General features: G+C 46.9%; 17 non-coding genes across 17 annotated transcripts; all 17 read left to right on the top strand.

Annotated features, from left to right (window-relative positions):
- Positions 1-1,296: 1,296 nt before the first annotated feature.
- trnar-acg (transfer RNA arginine (anticodon ACG)) lies at positions 1,297-1,369 on the top strand. Its single transcript has one exon. It is a non-coding gene; the product is annotated as a tRNA-Arg (tRNA).
- Positions 1,370-2,524: 1,155 nt separating this feature from the next.
- On the top strand, positions 2,525-2,612 carry trnay-gua (transfer RNA tyrosine (anticodon GUA)). The gene is given in 2 exon segments: positions 2,525-2,561; positions 2,577-2,612. It is a non-coding gene; the product is annotated as a tRNA-Tyr (tRNA).
- Positions 2,613-2,983: 371 nt separating this feature from the next.
- On the top strand, positions 2,984-3,056 carry trnar-acg (transfer RNA arginine (anticodon ACG)). The gene has a single exon. It is a non-coding gene; the product is annotated as a tRNA-Arg (tRNA).
- A 1,216-nt stretch (positions 3,057-4,272) lies between these two features.
- Positions 4,273-4,344, top strand: trnae-uuc (transfer RNA glutamic acid (anticodon UUC)). Its single transcript has one exon. It is a non-coding gene; the product is annotated as a tRNA-Glu (tRNA).
- A 203-nt stretch (positions 4,345-4,547) lies between these two features.
- trnay-gua (transfer RNA tyrosine (anticodon GUA)) lies at positions 4,548-4,635 on the top strand. The gene is given in 2 exon segments: positions 4,548-4,584; positions 4,600-4,635. It is a non-coding gene; the product is annotated as a tRNA-Tyr (tRNA).
- A 371-nt stretch (positions 4,636-5,006) lies between these two features.
- On the top strand, positions 5,007-5,079 carry trnar-acg (transfer RNA arginine (anticodon ACG)). Its single transcript has one exon. It is a non-coding gene; the product is annotated as a tRNA-Arg (tRNA).
- A 1,334-nt stretch (positions 5,080-6,413) lies between these two features.
- On the top strand, positions 6,414-6,501 carry trnay-gua (transfer RNA tyrosine (anticodon GUA)). Its single transcript is given in 2 exon segments — positions 6,414-6,450; positions 6,466-6,501. It is a non-coding gene; the product is annotated as a tRNA-Tyr (tRNA).
- Positions 6,502-6,872: 371 nt separating this feature from the next.
- trnar-acg (transfer RNA arginine (anticodon ACG)) lies at positions 6,873-6,945 on the top strand. Its single transcript has one exon. It is a non-coding gene; the product is annotated as a tRNA-Arg (tRNA).
- A 1,492-nt stretch (positions 6,946-8,437) lies between these two features.
- Positions 8,438-8,525, top strand: trnay-gua (transfer RNA tyrosine (anticodon GUA)). The gene is given in 2 exon segments: positions 8,438-8,474; positions 8,490-8,525. It is a non-coding gene; the product is annotated as a tRNA-Tyr (tRNA).
- A 441-nt stretch (positions 8,526-8,966) lies between these two features.
- Positions 8,967-9,054, top strand: trnay-gua (transfer RNA tyrosine (anticodon GUA)). The gene is given in 2 exon segments: positions 8,967-9,003; positions 9,019-9,054. It is a non-coding gene; the product is annotated as a tRNA-Tyr (tRNA).
- Positions 9,055-11,337: 2,283 nt separating this feature from the next.
- Positions 11,338-11,410, top strand: trnar-acg (transfer RNA arginine (anticodon ACG)). Its single transcript has one exon. It is a non-coding gene; the product is annotated as a tRNA-Arg (tRNA).
- A 1,216-nt stretch (positions 11,411-12,626) lies between these two features.
- trnae-uuc (transfer RNA glutamic acid (anticodon UUC)) lies at positions 12,627-12,698 on the top strand. The gene has a single exon. It is a non-coding gene; the product is annotated as a tRNA-Glu (tRNA).
- Positions 12,699-12,822: 124 nt separating this feature from the next.
- On the top strand, positions 12,823-12,910 carry trnay-gua (transfer RNA tyrosine (anticodon GUA)). The gene is given in 2 exon segments: positions 12,823-12,859; positions 12,875-12,910. It is a non-coding gene; the product is annotated as a tRNA-Tyr (tRNA).
- A 1,840-nt stretch (positions 12,911-14,750) lies between these two features.
- On the top strand, positions 14,751-14,838 carry trnay-gua (transfer RNA tyrosine (anticodon GUA)). Its single transcript is given in 2 exon segments — positions 14,751-14,787; positions 14,803-14,838. It is a non-coding gene; the product is annotated as a tRNA-Tyr (tRNA).
- Positions 14,839-16,474: 1,636 nt separating this feature from the next.
- Positions 16,475-16,546, top strand: trnae-uuc (transfer RNA glutamic acid (anticodon UUC)). Its single transcript has one exon. It is a non-coding gene; the product is annotated as a tRNA-Glu (tRNA).
- A 203-nt stretch (positions 16,547-16,749) lies between these two features.
- trnay-gua (transfer RNA tyrosine (anticodon GUA)) lies at positions 16,750-16,837 on the top strand. Its single transcript is given in 2 exon segments — positions 16,750-16,786; positions 16,802-16,837. It is a non-coding gene; the product is annotated as a tRNA-Tyr (tRNA).
- A 1,668-nt stretch (positions 16,838-18,505) lies between these two features.
- On the top strand, positions 18,506-18,577 carry trnae-uuc (transfer RNA glutamic acid (anticodon UUC)). Its single transcript has one exon. It is a non-coding gene; the product is annotated as a tRNA-Glu (tRNA).
- Positions 18,578-18,644: the final 67 nt, after the last annotated feature.

Here is an 18,644-nt window from a genome sequence, read left to right as displayed (position 1 = left end):
TGTATTGCCAAATTATTATCACATTGTTACAGTCACACACCAAAAGCAACAGGCCACTACAAAACCCTGCGCCCACACTGGCCACATTTATGGAAAGTGGCCCACAAGCTTGTGGCCAGTTAAAGCTGGCCAGTTCCCATATGGTCTAGCAGTTAGGATTCCTGGTTTTCTCGTACGCAGCCAGGGGTTGACTCCAGTTTTTCCTCTAGATAAAGGTTGCCGTGTGTGTTTTCAAATGGATGACACGAGTATTTTCACTTGGACAAGAGCTTAATTACCAGTTTGAGGAATCAATTCTGCAATCACAGGAATCTGCCCAAATACACTGAACCCCCGGGTTGAGTGAAAAAACAGATTCCCTGAATGCATACAACACTATATAATTCAGAAAACCGTCATTTTGGATAATTCTTGTTTTGCCAAATTATTATCACATTGTTACAGTCACAGAACTAAAGCAACAGGCCACTACAAGGTCCTGCACCCACGCTGACCACATGTATGGAAAGTGCGCCAGAAGCCCATGGCCAGTTTAAAGTGTCCAAATCCCATATGGTCTAGCGGTTAGGATTCCTGGTTTTCACCCAGGCGGCCCGGCTTCAACTCCCGGTATGGGAATGCATGCTCCTTTTTGCTTCCCTCCTCAAAAATCCAGCAAATCTTCCTGCACCAGAAGTGACTTTTTGGCCAGCAGTAGAGCTACAGAACCCTGATATGTCGAGGTTCTGATCCAGCAAATCTTCCTGCACCAGAAGTGACTTTTTGGCCAGCAGTAGAGCTACAGAACCCTGATATGTCGAGGTTCTGACTAGCCCTTAGCCCCTTCGATAGCTCAGCTGGTAGAGCGGAGGACTGTAGGTTGGAGTGTTGGCCATCCTTAGGTCGCTGGTTCAACTCCGGTTCGAAGGAGGTGTTTTTTTCATGTTCCCACCAATGTTTTGGCTTGGAGATTGCTTTCTCACAGCTGTCAGCAGAGCTTGAATTCGCAGTCCACAATTGGAAGGCAAAAGAGCTTTCCCTGACCGGGAATCGAACCCGGGCCGCGGCGGCGAGAGCGCCGAATCCTAACCACTAGACCACCAGGGAGGGATGGTGGGCTGGAGGGCTCGTGGGCTGGAGGGCTCGTGGGCTGGTGGGCAGGAGGGCTGGAGGGCTCGTGGGCTGGTGGGCTGGTGGGCTGGAGGGCTGGTAGTCTGTTCTCCTGATAACAAGGTGAGAATGAGCAGACATCAATGCTTGCCACCGTCACATCGAAAACCAACAAGTCTGTAACAATCGGGTTTCCTTACCAATGGTGGGCCAGTGGCGCAATGGATAACGCGTCTGACTACGGATCAGAAGATTCTAGGTTCGACTCCTGGCTGGCTCGCTCTGTGCTTGTTTTTCTCCGGCTTATTTTGTTGTTGTGTTTTTTTTCTCCAAAGTCCAAAACAAAAGGCAACTCTCTAGGCATTCTTCTATTTTTTCCAAAAAAAGGCACATTCTGCACACCCATTCCGATGTCTAGGGGAGACACGGACATGCTTTGGTATTGCCATTCGTCTCACAAAATGCAGGCTGGTGGGCCAGTTGATTCTAGAATGAACAATTTCATCGCTACTCTGTAACCGCTTTACTACTTTGAAGGGTGCAATGCCATGTGGTTTTGATGTCACAGGCTTGCCATTTTGAAGCCTTATCACTAATTGCCACCTGGACATGACACAAGTATTTTCACCTGGACAAGACCTTAATTACCAGTTCGAGGTATAAATTCAGCAATCACAGGATTCTGGCCAAAAAACTGAACCTTGTGTGAGTCAACAAACATGTCCCTTGAATGCATGCAACACTATATATTTCAGTAAACCGTCCCTTCGGATGATTCTTGTATTGCCAAATTATTATCACATTGTTACAGTCACACACCAAAAGCAACATGCCACTACAAAACCCTGCGCCCACACTGGCCACATTTATGGAAAGTGGCCCACAAGCTTGTGGCCAGTTAAAGCTGGCCAGTTCCCATATGGTCTAGCAGTTAGGATTCCTGGTTTTCTTGTACGCAGCCAGGGGTTGGCTCCAGTTTTTCCTCTAGATAAAGGTTGCCGTGTGTGTTTTCAAATGGATGACACGAGTATTTTCACTTGGACAAGAGCTTAATTATCAGTTTGAGGAATCAATTCTGCAATCACAGGAATCTGCCCAAATCCACTGAACCCCCGGGTTGAGTGAAAAAACAGATTCCCTGAATGCATACAACACTATATAATTCAGAAAACCGTCCTTTTGGATAATTCTTGTTTTGCCAAATTATTATCACATTGTTACAGTCACAGAACTAAAGCAACAGGCCACTACAAGGTCCTGCGCCCACGCTGACCACATGTATGGAAAGTGCGCCAGAAGCCCATGGCCAGTTTAAAGTGTCCAGATCCCATATGGTCTAGCGGTTAGGATTCCTGGTTTTTTTTTTTTTTGACTTTTTGGCCAGCAGTAGAGCTACAGAACCCTGATATGTCGAGGTTCTGACTAGCCCTTAGACCCTTCGATAGCTCAGCTGGTAGAGCGGAGGACTGTAGGTTGGAGTGTTGGCCATCCTTAGGTCGCTGGTTCAACTCCGGCTCGAAGGAGGTGTTTTTTTCATGTTCCCACCAATGTTTTGGCTTGGAGCTGGCTTTCTCACAGCTGTCAGCAGAGCTTGAATTCGCAGTCCACAATTGGAAGGCAAAAGAGCTTTCCCTGACCGGGAATCGAACCCGGGCCGCGGCGGTGAGAGCGCCGAATCCTAACCACTAGACCACCAGGGATGGATGGTGGGCTGGAGGGCTGGTGGGCTGGTGGGCAGGAGGGCTGGAGGGCTCGTGGGCTGGTGGGCTGGTGGGCTGGAGGGCTGGTAGTCTGTTCTCCTGATAACAAGGTGAGAATGAGCAGACATCAATGCTTGCCACCGTCACATCGAAAACCAACAAGTCTGTAACAATCGGGGGTCTTTACTAATGGTGGGCCAGTGGCGCAATGGATAACGCGTCTGACTACGGATCAGAAGATTCTAGGTTCGACTCCTGGCTGGCTCGCTCTGTGCTTGTTTTTCTCCGGCTTATTTTGTTGTTGTGTTTTTTTTCTCCAAAGTCCAAAAGAAAAGGCAACTCTCTAGGCATTCTTCTATTTTTTCCAAAAAAAGGCACATTCTGCACACCCATTCCGATGTCTAGGGGAGACACGGACATGCTTTGGTATTGCCATTCGTCTCACAAAATGCAGGCTGGTGGGCCAGTTGATTCTAGAAAGAACAATTTCATCGCTACTCTGTAACCGCTTTACTACTTTGAAGGGTGCAATGCCATGTGGTTTTGATGTCACAGGCTTGCCATTTTGAAGCCTTATCACTAATTGCCACCTGGACATTGAGAATAATTTGTAATCTGCATTAAACTGAACGAGCGAATAATCAGCATATTAAAAATTGGTCTCACTTTCATTATTAACCTCACAACATGTCAGTTTTGTACCTTGACAGACCGACGATAGGCAGTTTTTCCTCTAGATAACGGTTGCCATGTGTGTTTTCAGATGCATGACACAAGTATTTTCACCTGGACAAGACCTTAATTACCAGTTCGAGGTATAAATTCAGCAATCACAGGATTCTGGCCAAAAAACTGAACCATGTGTGAGTCAACAAACATGTCCCTTGAATGCATGCAACACTATATATTTCAGTAAACCGTCCCTTCGGATGATTCTTGTATTGCCAAATTATTATCACATTGTTACAGTCACACACCAAAAGCAACAGGCCACTACAAGACCCTGCGCCCACACTGGCCACATTTATGGAAAGTGGCCCACAAGCTTGTGGCCAGTTAAAGCTGGCCAGTTCCCATATGGTCTAGCAGTTAGGATTCCTGGTTTTCTTGTACGCAGCCAGGGGTTGACTCCAGTTTTTCCTCTAGATAAAGGTTGCCGTGTGTGTTTTCAAATGGATGACACGAGTATTTTCACTTGGACAAGAGCTTAATTACCAGTTTGAGGAATCAATTCTGCAATCACAGGAATCTGCCCAAATACACTGAACCCCCGGGTTGAGTGAAAAAACAGATTCCCTGAATGCATACAACACTATATAATTCAGAAAACCGTCCTTTTGGATAATTCTTGTTTTGCCAAATTATTATCACATTGTTACAGTCACAGAACTAAAGCAACAGGCCACTACAAGGTCCTGCGCCCACGCTGACCACATGTATGGAAAGTGCGCCAGAAGCCCATGGCCAGTTTAAAGTGTCCAAATCCCATATGGTCTAGCGGTTAGGATTCCTGGTTTTCACCCAGGCGGCCCGGGTTCAACTCCCGGTATGGGAATGCATGCTCCTTTTTGCTTCCCTCCTCAAAAATCCAGCAAATCTTCCTGCACCAGAAGTGACTTTTTGGCCAGCAGTAGAGCTACAGAACCCTGATATGTCGAGGTTCTGATCCAGCAAATCTTCCTGCACCAGAAGTGACTTTTTGGCCAGCAGTAGAGCTACAGAACCCTGATATGTCGAGGTTCTGACTAGCCCTTAGCCCCTTCGATAGCTCAGCTGGTAGAGCGGAGGACTGTAGGTTGGAGTGTTGGCAATCCTTAGGTCGCTGGTTCAACTCCGGCTCGAAGGAGGTGTTTTTTTCATGTTCCCACCAATGTTTTGGCTTGGAGCTGGCTTTCTCACAGCTGTCAGCAGAGCTTGAATTCGCAGTCTACAATTGGAAGGCAAAAGAGCTTTCCCTGACCGGGAATCGAACCCGGGCCGCGGCGGTGAGAGCGCCGAATCCTAACCACTAGACCACCAGGGATGGATGGTGGCCTGGAGGGCTCGTGGGCTGGTGGGCAGGAGGGCTGGAGGGCTCGTGGGCTGGTGGGCTGGTGGGCTGGAGGGCTGGTAGTCTGTTCTCCTGATAACAAGGTGAGAATGAGCAGACATCAATGCTTGCCACCGTCACATCGAAAACCAACAAGTCTGTAACAATCGGGGGTCTTTACTATTGGTGGGCCAGTGGCGCAATGGATAACGCGTCTGACTACGGATCAGAAGATTCTAGGTTCGACTCCTGGCTGGCTCGCTCTGTGCTTGTTTTTCTCCGGCTTATTTTGTTGTTGTGTTTTTTTTCTCCAAAGTCCAAAAGAAAAGGCAACTCTCTAGGCATTCTTCTATTTTTTCCAAAAAAAGGCACATTCTGCACACCCATTCCGATGTCTAGGGGAGACACGGACATGCTTTGGTATTGCCATTCGTCTCACAAAATGCAGGCTGGTGGGCCAGTTGATTCTAGAAAGAACAATTTCATCGCTACTCTGTAACCGCTTTACTACTTTGAAGGGTGCAATGCCATGTGGTTTTGATGTCACAGGCTTGCCATTTTGAAGCCTTATCACTAATTGCCACCTGGACATTGAGAATAATTTGTAATCTGCATTAAACTGAACGAGCGAATAATCAGCAATTTTGCGGATTAAAAATTGGTCTCACTTTCATTATTAACCTCACAACATGTCAGTTTTGTACCTTGACAGACCGACGATAGGCAGTTTTTCCTCTAGATAACGGTTGCCATGTGTGTTTTCAGATGCATGACACAAGTATTTTCACCTGGACAATACCTTAATTACCAGTTCGAGGTATAAATTCAGCAATCACAGGATTCTGGCCAAAAAACTGAACCATGTGCGAGTCAACAAACATGTCCCTTGAATGCATGCAACACTATATATTTCAGTAAACCGTCCCTTCGGATGATTCTTGTATTGCCAAATTATTATCACATTGTTACAGTCACACACCAAAAGCAACAGGCCACTACAAAACCCTGCGCCCACACTGGCCACATTTATGGAAAGTGGCCCACAAGCTTGTGGCCAGTTAAAGCTGGCCAGTTCCCATATGGTCTAGCAGTTAGGATTCCTGGTTTTCTTGTACGCAGCCAGGGGTTGACTCCAGTTTTTCCTCTAGATAAAGGTTGCCGTGTGTGTTTTCAAATGGATGACACGAGTATTTTCACTTGGACAAGAGCTTAATTACCAGTTTGAGGAATCAATTCTGCAATCACAGGAATCTGCCCAAATACACTGAACCCCCGGGTTGAGTGAAAAAACAGATTCCCTGAATGCATACAACACTATATAATTCAGAAAACCGTCCTTTTGGATAATTCTTGTTTTGCCAAATTATTATCACATTGTTACAGTCACAGAACTAAAGCAACAGGCCACTACTAGGTCCTGCGCCCACGCTGACCACATGTATGGAAAGTGCGCCAGAAGCCCATGGCCAGTTTAAAGTGTCCAGATCCCATATGGTCTAGCGGTTAGGATTCCTGGTTTTTTTTTTTTTTGACTTTTTGGCCAGCAGTAGAGCTACAGAACCCTGATATGTCGAGGTTCTGACTAGCCCTTAGACCCTTCGATAGCTCAGCTGGTAGAGCGGAGGACTGTAGGTTGGAGTGTTGGCCATCCTTAGGTCGCTGGTTCAACTCCGGCTCGAAGGAGGTGTTTTTTTCATGTTCCCACCAATGTTTTGGCTTGGAGCTGGCTTTCTCACAGCTGTCAGCAGAGCTTGAATTCGCAGTCCACAATTGGAAGGCAAAAGAGCTTTCCCTGACCGGGAATCGAACCCGGGCCGCGGCGGTGAGAGCGCCGAATCCTAACCACTAGACCACCAGGGATGGATGGTGGGCTGGAGGGCTGGTGGGCTGGTGGGCAGGAGGGCTGGAGGGCTCCTGGGCTGGTGGGCTGGTGGGCTGGAGGGCTGGTAGTCTGTTCTCCTGATAACAAGGTGAGAATGAGCAGACATCAATGCTTGCCACCGTCACATCGAAAACCAACAAGTCTGTAACAATCGGGGGTCTTTACTAATGGTGGGCCAGTGGCGCAATGGATAACGCGTCTGACTACGGATCAGAAGATTCTAGGTTCGACTCCTGGCTGGCTCGCTCTGTGCTTGTTTTTCTCCGGCTTATTTTGTTGTTGTGTTTTTTTTCTCCAAAGTCCAAAAGAAAAGGCAACTCTCTAGGCATTCTTCTATTTTTTCCAAAAAAAGGCACATTCTGCACACCCATTCCGATGTCTAGGGGAGACACGGACATGCTTTGGTATTGCCATTCATCTCACAAAATGCTGGCTGGTGGGCCAGTTGATTCTAGAATGAACAATTTCATCGCTACTCTGTAACCGCTTTACTACTTTGAAGGGTGCAATGCCATGTGGTTTTGATGTCACAGGCTTGCCATTTTGAAGCCTTATCACTAATTGCCACCTGGACATTGAGAATAATTTGTAATCTGCATTAAACTGAACGAGCGAATAATCAGCATATTAAAAATTGGTCTCACTTTCATTATTAACCTCACAACATGTCAGTTTTGTACCTTGACAGACCGACGATAGGCAGTTTTTCCTCTAGATAACGGTTGCCATGTGTGTTTTCAGATGCATGACACAAGTATTTTCACCTGGACAAGACCTTAATTACCAGTTCGAGGTATAAATTCAGCAATCACAGGATTCTGGCCAAAAAAACTGAACCATGTGTGAGTCAACAAACATGTCCCTTGAATGCATGCAACACTATATATTTCAGTAAACCGTCCCTTCGGATGATTCTTGTATTGCCAAATTATTATCACATTGTTACAGTCACACACCAAAAGCAACAGGCCACTACAAAACCCTGCGCCCACACTGGCCACATTTATGGAAAGTGGCCCACAAGCTTGTGGCCAGTTAAAGCTGGCCAGTTCCCATATGGTCTAGCAGTTAGGATTCCTGGTTTTCTCGTACGCAGCCAGGGGTTGACTCCAGTTTTTCCTCTAGATAAAGGTTGCCGTGTGTGTTTTCAAATGGATGACACGAGTATTTTCACTTGGACAAGAGCTTAATTACCAGTTTGAGGAATCAATTCTGCAATCACAGGAATCTGCCCAAATACACTGAACCCCCGGGTTGAGTGAAAAAACAGATTCCCTGAATGCATACAACACTATATAATTCAGAAAACCGTCATTTTGGATAATTCTTGTTTTGCCAAATTATTATCACATTGTTACAGTCACAGAACTAAAGCAACAGGCCACTACAAGGTCCTGCACCCACGCTGACCACATGTATGGAAAGTGCGCCAGAAGCCCATGGCCAGTTTAAAGTGTCCAAATCCCATATGGTCTAGCGGTTAGGATTCCTGGTTTTCACCCAGGCGGCCCGGCTTCAACTCCCGGTATGGGAATGCATGCTCCTTTTTGCTTCCCTCCTCAAAAATCCAGCAAATCTTCCTGCACCAGAAGTGACTTTTTGGCCAGCAGTAGAGCTACAGAACCCTGATATGTCGAGGTTCTGATCCAGCAAATCTTCCTGCACCAGAAGTGACTTTTTGGCCAGCAGTAGAGCTACAGAACCCTGATATGTCGAGGTTCTGACTAGCCCTTAGCCCCTTCGATAGCTCAGCTGGTAGAGCGGAGGACTGTAGGTTGGAGTGTTGGCCATCCTTAGGTCGCTGGTTCAACTCCGGCTCGAAGGAGGTGTTTTTTTCATGTTCCCACCAATGTTTTGGCTTGGAGATTGCTTTCTCACAGCTGTCAGCAGAGCTTGAATTCGCAGTCCACAATTGGAAGGCAAAAGAGCTTTCCCTGACCGGGAATCGAACCCGGGCCGCGGCGGCGAGAGCGCCGAATCCTAACCACTAGACCACCAGGGAGGGATGGTGGGCTGGAGGGCTCGTGGGCTGGAGGGCTCGTGGGCTGGTGGGCAGGAGGGCTGGAGGGCTCGTGGGCTGGTGGGCTGGTGGGCTGGAGGGCTGGTAGTCTGTTCTCCTGATAACAAGGTGAGAATGAGCAGACATCAATGCTTGCCACCGTCACATCGAAAACCAACAAGTCTGTAACAATCGGGTTTCCTTACCAATGGTGGGCCAGTGGCGCAATGGATAACGCGTCTGACTACGGATCAGAAGATTCTAGATCCTTCGATAGCTCAGCTGGTAGAGCGGAGGACTGTAGGTTGGAGTGTTGGCCATCCTTAGGTCGCTGGTTCAACTCCGGCTCGAAGGAGGTGTTTTTTTCATGTTCCCACCAATGTTTTGGCTTGGAGCTGGCTTTCTCACAGCTGTCAGCAGAGCTTGAATTCGCAGTCCACAATTGGAAGGCAAAAGAGCTTTCCCTGACCGGGAATCGAACCCGGGCCGCGGCGGTGAGAGCGCCGAATCCTAACCACTAGACCACCAGGGATGGATGGTGGGCTGGAGGGCTCGTGGGCTGGTGGGCAGGAGAGCTGGAGGGCTCGTGGGCTGGTGGGCTGGTGGGCTGGTGGGCTGGAGGGCTGGTAGTCTGTTCTCCTGATAACAAGGTGAGAATGAGCAGACATCAATGCTTGCCACCGTCACATCGAAAACCAACAAGTCTGTAACAATCGGGGGTCTTTACTAATGGTGGGCCAGTGGCGCAATGGATAACGCGTCTGACTACGGATCAGAAGATTCTAGGTTCGACTCCTGGCTGGCTTGCTCTGTGCTTGTTTTTCTCCGGCTTATTTTGTTGTTGTGTTTTTTTTCTCCAAAGTCCAAAAGAAAAGGCAACTCTCTAGGCATTCTTCTATTTTTTCCAAAAAAAGGCACATTCTGCACACCCATTCCGATGTCTAGGGGAGACACGGACATGCTTTGGTATTGCCATTCATCTCACAAAATGCTGGCTGGTGGGCCAGTTGATTCTAGAATGAACAATTTCATCGCTACTCTGTAACCGCTTTACTACTTTGAAGGGTGCAATGCCATGTGGTTTTGATGTCACAGGCTTGCCATTTTGAAGCCTTATCACTAATTGCCGCCTGGACATTGAGAATAATTTGTAATCTGCATTAAACTGAACGAGCGAATAATCAGCATATTAAAAATTGGTCTCACTTTCATTATTAACCTCACAACATGTCAGTTTTGTACCTTGACAGACCGACGATAGGCAGTTTTTCCTCTAGATAACGGTTGCCATGTGTGTTTTCAGATGCATGACACAAGTATTTTCACCTGGACAAGACCTTAATTACCAGTTCGAGGTATAAATTCAGCAATCACAGGATTCTGGCCAAAAAACTGAACCATGTGTGAGTCAACAAACATGTCCCTTGAATGCATGCAACACTATATATTTCAGTAAACCGTCCCTTCGGATGATTCTTGTATTGCCAAATTATTATCACATTGTTACAGTCACACACCAAAAGCAACAGGCCACTACAAAACCCTGCGCCCACACTGGCCACATTTATGGAAAGTGGCCCACAAGCTTGTGGCCAGTTAAAGCTGGCCAGTTCCCATATGGTCTAGCAGTTAGGATTCCTGGTTTTCTCGTACGCAGCCAGGGGTTGACTCCAGTTTTTCCTCTAGATAAAGGTTGCCGTGTGTGTTTTCAAATGGATGACACGAGTATTTTCACTTGGACAAGAGCTTAATTACCAGTTTGAGGAATCAATTCTGCAATCACAGAAATCTGCCCAAATACACTGAACCCCCGGGTTGAGTGAAAAAACAGATTCCCTGAATGCATACAACACTATATAATTCAGAAAACCGTCCTTTTGGATAATTCTTGTTTTGCCAAATTATCATCACATTGTTACAGTCACAGAACTAAAGCAACAGGCCACTACAAGGTCCTGCGCCCACGCTGACCACATGTATGGAAAGTGCGCCAGAAGCCCATGGCCAGTTTAAAGTGTCCAAATCCCATATGGTCTAGCGGTTAGGATTCCTGGTTTTCACCCAGGCGGCCCGGGTTCAACTCCCAGTATGGGAATGCATGCTCCTTTTTGCTTCCCTCCTCAAAAATCCAGCAAATCTTCCTGCACCAGAAGTGACTTTTTGGCCAGCAGTAGAGCTACAGAACCCTGATATGTCGAGGTTCTGACTAGCCCTTAGCCCCTTCGATAGCTCAGCTGGTAGAGCGGAGGACTGTAGGTTGGAGTGTTGGCCATCCTTAGGTCGCTGGTTCAACTCCGGCTCGAATGAGGTGTTTTTTTCATGTTCCCACCAATGTTTTGGCTTGGAGCTGGCTTTCTCACAGCTGTCAGCAGAGCTTGAATTCGCAGTCCACAATTGGAAGGCAAAAGAGCTTTCCCTGACCGGGAATCGAACCCTGGCCGCGGCGGTGAGACCGCCGAATCCTAACCACTAGACCACCAGGGAGGGATGGTGGGCTGCTGGGCTGGTGGGCTGGAGGGCTGGAGGGCTGGTAGTCTGTTCTTCTGATAACAAGGTGAGAATGAGCAGACATCAATGCTTGCCACCGTCACATCGAAAACCAACAAGTCTGTAACAATCGGGGGTCTTTACTTTTGGTGGGCCAGTGGCGCAATGGATAACGCGTCTGACTACGGATCAGAAGATTCTAGGTTCGACTCCTGGCTGGCTCGCTCTGTGCTTGTTTTTCTCCGGCTTATTTTGTTGTTGTGTTTTTTTTCTCCAAAGTCCAAAACAAAAGGCAACTCTCTAGGCATTCTTCTATTTTTTCCAAAAAAAGGCACATTCTGCACACCCATTCCGATGTCTAGGGGAGACACGGACATGCTTTGGTATTGCCATTCGTCTCACAAAATGCAGGCTGGTGGGCCAGTTGATTCTAGAATGAACAATTTCATTGCTACTCTGTAACCGCTTTACTACTTTGAAGGGTGCAATGCCATGTGGTTTTGATGTCACAGGCTTGCCATTTTGAAGCCTTATCACTAATTGCCACCTGGACATTGAGAATAATTTGTAATCTGCATTAAACTGAACGAGCGAATAATCAGCATATTAAAAATTGGTCTCACTTTCATTATTAACCTCACAACATGTCAGTTTTGTACCTTGACAGACCGACGATAGGCAGTTTTTCCTCTAGATAACGGTTGCCATGTGTGTTTTCAGATGCATGACACAAGTATTTTCACCTGGACAAGACCTTAATTACCAGTTCGAGGTATAAATTCAGCAATCACAGGATTCTGGCCAAAAAACTGAACCTTGTGTGAGTCAACAAACATGTCCCTTGAATGCATGCAACACTATATATTTCAGTAAACCGTCCCTTCGGATGATTCTTGTATTGCCAAATTATTATCACATTGTTACAGTCACACACCAAAAGCAACAGGCCACTACAAAACCCTGCGCCCACACTGGCCACATTTATGGAAAGTGGCCCACAAGCTTGTGGCCAGTTAAAGCTGGCCAGTTCCCATATGGTCTAGCAGTTAGGATTCCTGGTTTTCTCGTACGCAGCCAGGGGTTGACTCCAGTTTTTCCTCTAGATAAAGGTTGCCGTGTGTGTTTTCAAATGGATGACACGAGTATTTTCACTTGGACAAGAGCTTAATTACCAGTTTGAGGAATCAATTCTGCAATCACAGGAATCTGCCCAAATACACTGAACCCCCGGGTTGAGTGAAAAAACAGATTCCCTGAATGCATACAACACTATATAATTCAGAAAACCGTCCTTTTGGATAATTCTTGTTTTGCCAAATTATTATCACTTTGTTACAGTCACAGAACTAAAGCAACAGGCCACTACAAGGTCCTGCGCCCACGCTGACCACATGTATGGAAAGTGCGCCAGAAGCCCATGGCCAGTTTAAAGTGTCCAGATCCCATATGGTCTAGCGGTTAGGATTCCTGGTTTTCACCCAGGCGGCCCGGGTTCAACTCCCGGTATGGGAATGCATGCTCCTTTTTGCTTCCCTCCTCAAAAATCCAGCAAATCTTCCTGCACCAGAAGTGACTTTTTGGCCAGCAGTAGAGCTACAGAACCCTGATATGTCGAGGTTCTGACTAGCCCTTAGCCCCTTCGATAGCTCAGCTGGTAGAGCGGAGGACTGTAGGTTGGAGTGTTGGCCATCCTTAGGTCGCTGGTTCAACTCCGGCTCGAAGGAGGTGTTTTTTTCATGTTCCCACCAATGTTTTGGCTTGGAGCTGGCTTTCTCACAGCTGTCAGCAGAGCTTGAATTCGCAGTCCACAATTGGAAGGCAAAAGAGCTTTCCCTGACTGGGAATCGAACCCGGGCCGCGGCGGTGAGAGCGCCGAATCCTAACCACTAGACCACCAGGGAGGGATGGTGGGCTGGAAGGCTCGTGGGCTGCTGGGCTGGTGGGCTGGAGGGCTGGAGGGCTGGTAGTCTGTTCTCCTGATAACAAGGTGAGAATGAGCAGACATCAATGCTTGCCACCGTCACATCGAAAACCAACAAGTCTGTAACAATCAGGGGTCTTTACTTTTGGTGGGCCAGTGGCGCAATGGATAACGCGTCTGACTACGGATCAGAAGATTCTAGGTTCTACTCCTGGCTGGCTCGCTCTGTGCTTGTTTTTCTCCGGCTTATTTTGTTGTTGTGTTTTTTTTCTCCAAAGTCCAAAAGAAAAGGCAACTCTCTAGGCATTCTTCTATTTTTTCCAAAAAAAGGCACATTCTGCACACCCATTCCGATGTCTAGGGGAGACACGGACATGCTTTGGTATTGCCATTCGTCTCACAAAATGCAGGCTGGTGGGCCAGTTGATTCTAGAAAGAACAATTTCATCGCTACTCTGTAACCGCTTTACTACTTTGAAGGGTGCAATGCCATGTGGTTTTGATGTCACAGGCTTGCCATTTTGAAGCCTTATCACTAATTGCCACCTGGACATTGAGAATAATTTGTAATCTGCATTAAACTGAACGAGCGAATAATCAGCAATTTTGCGGATTAAAAATTGGTCTCACTTTCATTATTAACCTCACAACATGTCAGTTTTGTACCTTGACAGACCGACGATAGGCAGTTTTTCCTCTAGATAACGGTTGCCATGTGTGTTTTCAGATGCATGACACAAGTATTTTCACCTGGACAAGACCTTAATTACCAGTTCGAGGTATAAATTCAGCAATCACAGGATTCTGGCCAAAAAACTGAACCATGTGTGAGTCAACAAACATGTCCCTTGAATGCATGCAACACTATATATTTCAGTAAACCGTCCCTTCGGATGATTCTTGTATTGCCAAATTATTATCACATTGTTACAGTCACACACCAAAAGCAACAGGCCACTACAAAACCCTGCGCCCACACTGGCCACATTTATGGAAAGTGGCCCACAAGCTTGTGGCCAGTTAAAGCTGGCCAGTTCCCATATGGTCTAGCAGTTAGGATTCCTGGTTTTCTTGTACGCAGCCAGGGGTTGACTCCAGTTTTTCCTCTAGATAAAGGTTGCCGTGTGTGTTTTCAAATGGATGACACGAGTATTTTCACTTGGACAAGAGCTTAATTACCAGTTTGAGGAATCAATTCTGCAATCACAGGAATCTGCCCAAATACACTGAACCCCCGGGTTGAGTGAAAAAACAGATTCCCTGAATGCATACAACACTATATAATTCAGAAAACCGTCCTTTTGGATAATTCTTGTTTTGCCAAATTATTATCACATTGTTACAGTCCCAGAACTAAAGCAACAGGCCACTACAAGGTCCTGCGCCCACGCTGACCACATGTATGGAAAGTGCGCCAGAAGCCCATGGCCAGTTTAAAGTGTCCAAAGCCCATACGGTCTAGCGGTTAGGATTCCTGGTGTTCACCCAGGCGGCCCGGGTTCAACTCCCGGTATGGGAATGCATGCTCCTTTTTGCTTCCCTCCTCAAAAATCCAGCAAATCTTCCTGCACCAGAAGTGACTTTTTGGCCAGCAGTAGAGCTACAGAACCCTGATAGGTCGAGGTTCTGACTAGCCCTTTGCCCCTTCGATAGCTCAGCTGGTAGAGCGGAGGACTGTAGGTTGGAGTGTTGGCCATCCTTAGGTCGCTGGTTCAACTCCGGCTCGAAGGAGGTGTTTTTTTCATGTTCCCACCAATGTTTTGGCTTGGAGCTGGCTTTCTCACAGCTGTCAGCAGAGCTTGAATTCGCAGTCCACAATTGGAAGGCAAAAGAGCTTTCCCTGACCGGGAATCGAACCCGGGCCGCGGCGGTGAGAGCGCCGAATCCTAACCACTAGACCACCAGGGAGGGATGGTGGGCTGGAGGGCTCGTGGGCTGCTGGGCTGGTGGGCTGGAGGGCTGGAGGGCTGGTAGTCTGTTCTCCTGATAACAAGGTGAGAATGAGCAGACATCAATGCTTGCCACCGTCACATCGAAAACCAACAAGTCTGTAACAATCGGGGGCCTTTACTTTTGTTGGGCCAGTGGCGCAATGGATAACGCATCTGACTACGGATCAGAAGATTCTAGGTTCGACTCCTGGCTGGCTCGCTCTGTGCTTGTTTTTCTCCGGCTTATTTTGTTGTTGTGTTTTTTTTCTCCAAAGTCCAAAAGAAAAGGCAACTCTCTAGGCATTCTTCTATTTTTTCCAAAAAAAGGCACATTCTGCACACCCATTCCGATGTCTAGGGGAGACACGGACATGCTTTGGTATTGCCATTCGTCTCACAAAATGCAGGCTGGTGGGCCAGTTGATTCTAGAATGAACAATTTCATCGCTACTCTGTAACCGCTTTACTACTTTGAAGGGTGCAATGCCATGTGGTTTTGATGTCACAGGCTTGCCATTTTGAAGCCTTATCACTAATTGCCACCTGGACATTGAGAATAATTTGTAATCTGCATTAAACTGAACGAGCGAATAATCAGCATATTAAAAATTGGTCTCACTTTCATTATTAACCTCACAACATGTCAGTTTTGTACCTTGACAGACCGACGATAGGCAGTTTTTCCTCTAGATAACGGTTGCCATGTGTGTTTTCAGATGCATGACACAAGTATTTTCACCTGGACAAGACCTTAATTACCAGTTCGAGGTATAAATTCAGCAATCACAGGATTCTGGCCAAAAAACTGAACCATGTGTGAGTCAACAAACATGTCCCTTGAATGCATGCAACACTATATATTTCAGTAAACCGTCCCTTCGGATGATTCTTGTATTGCCAAATTATTATCACATTGTTACAGTCACACACCAAAAGCAACAGGCCACTACAAAACCCTGCGCCCACACTGGCCACATTTATGGAAAGTGGCCCACAAGCTTGTGGCCAGTTAAAGCTGGCCAGTTCCCATATGGTCTAGCAGTTAGGATTCCTGGTTTTCTCGTACGCAGCCAGGGGTTGACTCCAGTTTTTCCTCTAGATAAAGGTTGCCGTGTGTGTTTTCAAATGGATGACAGGAGTATTTTCACTTGGACAAGAGCTTAATTACCAGTTTGAGGAATCAATTCTGCAATCACAGGAATCTGCCCAAATACACTGAACCCCCGGGTTGAGTGAAAAAACAGATTCCCTGAATGCATACAACACTATATAATTCAGAAAACCGTCCTTTTGGATAATTCTTGTTTTGCCAAATTATTATCACATTGTTACAGTCACAGAACTAAAGCAACAGGCCACTACAAGGTCCTGCGCCCACGCTGACCACATGTATGGAAAGTGCGCCAGAAGCCCATGGCCAGTTTAAAGTGTCCAAATCCCATATGGTCTAGCGGTTAGGATTCCTGGTTTTCACCCAGGCGGCCCGGGTTCAACTCCCGGTATGGGAATGCATGCTCCTTTTTGCTTCCCTCCTCAAAAATCCCGCAAATCTTCCTGCACCAGAAGTGACTTTTTGGCCAGCAGTAGAGCTACAGAACCCTGATATGTCGAGGTTCTGATCCAGCAAATCTTCCTGCACCAGAAGTGACTTTTTGGCCAGCAGTAGAGCTACAGAACCCTGATATGTCGAGGTTCTGACTAGCCCTTAGCCCCTTCGATAGCTCAGCTGGTAGAGCGGAGGACTGTAGGTTGGAGTGTTGGCCATCCTTAGGTCGCTGGTTCAACTCCGGCTCGAAGGAGGTGTTTTTTTCATGTTCCCACCAATGTTTTGGCTTGGAGCTGGCTTTCTCACAGCTGTCAGCAGAGCTTGAATTCGCAGTCCACAATTGGAAGGCAAAAGAGCTTTCCCTGACCGGGAATCGAACCCGGGCCGCGGCGGTGAGAGCGCTGAATCCTAACCACTAGACCACCAGGGATGGATGGTGGGCTGGAGGGCTCGTGGGCTGGTGGGCAGGAGGGCTGGAGTGCTCGTGGGCTTGTGGGCTGGTGGGCTGGTGGGCTGGAGGGCTGGTAGTCTGTTCTCCTGATAACAAGGTGAGAATGAGCAGACATCAATTCTTGCCACCGTCACATCGAAAACCAACAAGTCTGTAACAATCGGGGGTCTTTACTAATGGTGGGCCAGTGGCGCAATGGATAACGCGTCTGACTACGGATCAGAAGATTCTAGGTTTGACTCCTGGCTGGCTCGCTCTGTGCTTGTTTTTCTATGGCTTATTTTGTTGTTGTGTTTTTTTTCTCCAAAGTCCAAAAGAAAAGGCAACTCTCTAGGCATTCTTCTATTTTTTCCAAAAAAAGGCACATTCTGCACACCCATTCCGATGTCTAGGGGAGACACGGACATGCTTTGGTATTGCCATTCGTCTCACAAAATGCAGGCTGGTGGGCCAGTTGATTCTAGAAAGAACAATTTCATCGCTACTCTGTAACCGCTTTACTACTTTGAAGGGTGCAATGCCATGTGGTTTTGATGTCACAGGCTTGCCATTTTGAAGCCTTATCACTAATTGCCACCTGGACATTGAGAATAATTTGTAATCTGCATTAAACTGAACGAGCGAATAATCAGCATATTAAAAATTGGTCTCACTTTCATTATTAAACTCACAACATGTCAGTTTTGTACCTTGACAGACCGACGATAGGCTGTTTTTCCTCTAGATAACGGTTGCCATGTGTGTTTTCAGATGCATGACACAAGTATTTTCACCTGGACAAGACCTTAATTACCAGTTCGAGGTATAAATTCAGCAATCACAGGATTCTGGCCAAAAAACTGAACCTTGTGTGAGTCAACAAACATGTCCCTTGAATGCATGCAACACTATATATTTCAGTAAACCGTCCCTTCGGATGATTCTTGTATTGCCAAATTATTATCACATTGTTACAGTCACACACCAAAAGCAACAGGCCACTACAAAACCCTGCGCCCACACTGGCCACATTTATGGAAAGTGGCCCACAAGCTTGTGGCCAGTTAAAGCTGGCCAGTTCCCATATGGTCTAGCAGTTAGGATTCCTGGTTTTCTTGTACGCAGCCAGGGGTTGACTCCAGTTTTTCCTCTAGATAAAGGTTGCCATGTGTGTTTTCAAATGGATGACACGAGTATTTTCACTTGGACAAGAGCTTAATTACCAGTTTGAGGAATCAATTCTGCAATCACAGGAATCTGCCCAAATACACTGAACCCCCGGGTTGAGTGAAAAAACAGATTCCCTGAATGCATACAACACTATATAATTCAGAAAACCGTCCTTTTGGATAATTCTTGTTTTGCCAAATTATTATCACATTGTTACAGTCACAGAACTAAAGCAACAGGCCACTACAAGGTCCTGCGCCCACGCTGACCACATGTATGGAAAGTGCGCCAGAAGCCCATGGCCAGTTTAAAGTGTTCAGATCCCATATGGTCTAGCGGTTAGGATTCCTGGTTTTCACCCAGGCGGCCCGGGTTCAACTCCCGGTATGGGAATGCATGCTCCTTTTTGCTTCCCTCCTCAAAAATCCAGCAAATCTTCCTGCACCAGAAGTGACTTTTT

The sequence above is a fragment of the Carassius gibelio genome, chromosome A11 (assembly GCF_023724105.1).
Source record: "Carassius gibelio isolate Cgi1373 ecotype wild population from Czech Republic chromosome A11, carGib1.2-hapl.c, whole genome shotgun sequence".
Taxonomy (NCBI): Eukaryota; Metazoa; Chordata; class Actinopteri; order Cypriniformes; family Cyprinidae; genus Carassius; species Carassius gibelio.
This window is presented reverse-complemented; position numbering and strand designations above follow the sequence as displayed.